Here is an 806-nt window from a genome sequence, read left to right on the forward strand (position 1 = left end):
ACATACAACTGGAATTCAGTGAAGTCATGGCTGAGGCATCTGCTGAGAAGCTCCCAGGAAGTGGAGACCTACAGCCCATGTCAAATCTTTCCAATCTAAAGAATTTGAAGCTTCCTTCCTTCCCCATCCCCAGAAGAATTAGAAACAAAACAGCATGCCTTTTGTAGGAAACAAAAAAAAAAAAAAACCTTAAGGAGAGATGCTAATGGACTGCCCGAAAAGATTATAAATACTTCTTAGCTGTATAAATATGACCTGAGTGCAAAAAAAAACATGATAGATCCCATGTAGGCATTCACTCTCAGTTTCTGTTTAATGCAGTAGAAGGACATTGTCACAGTAATGACAGCAAACACATTTAAACCCTTTTTCCTTTCTTGAAATTTTACATCTTGTCCATGACTTGCCTGTAAATCTTGTATATATAGAAATGAGCGAATCAATCAGAGAATTTTAATATTTGTACCTACCGTTCTCTCCTTTAGTATCTTCCCTGGTGGCTCAGAGGTTAAAGCGTCTGCCTCCAATGCAGGAGACCCGGGTTCGATCCCTGGGTCAGGAAGATCCCCTGGAGAAGGAAATGGTAACGCACTCCAGTATTCTTGCCTGGAGAATCCCATGGACGGAGAAGCCTGGTAGGCTGCAGTCCACGGGGTCACAAAGAGTCGGACACGACTGAGTGACTTCACTTACTTACTTACAGTTCTCTCCTTTAGATCTCTGTGTAGATCATCAAGATAAGAGTTCAGCTAACATGTGCTCTGGAAGATGATATAACTTGGCGCTTTGACTAGATTTTCCTGATA

The 806-nt window shown here is 41.7% G+C and overlaps 1 non-coding gene across 1 annotated transcript; it reads left to right on the forward strand.

The window, feature by feature from the left end:
• Positions 1-490: 490 nt before the first annotated feature.
• On the forward strand, positions 491-563 carry TRNAW-CCA. The gene has a single exon. It is a non-coding gene; the product is annotated as a tRNA-Trp (tRNA).
• The last annotated feature ends 243 nt before the right edge of the window (positions 564-806 follow it).

This window comes from Oryx dammah, unplaced genomic scaffold (assembly GCF_014754425.2).
Source record: "Oryx dammah isolate SB20612 unplaced genomic scaffold, SCBI_Odam_1.1 HiC_scaffold_12, whole genome shotgun sequence".
NCBI classification, from domain to species: Eukaryota; Metazoa; Chordata; class Mammalia; order Artiodactyla; family Bovidae; genus Oryx; species Oryx dammah.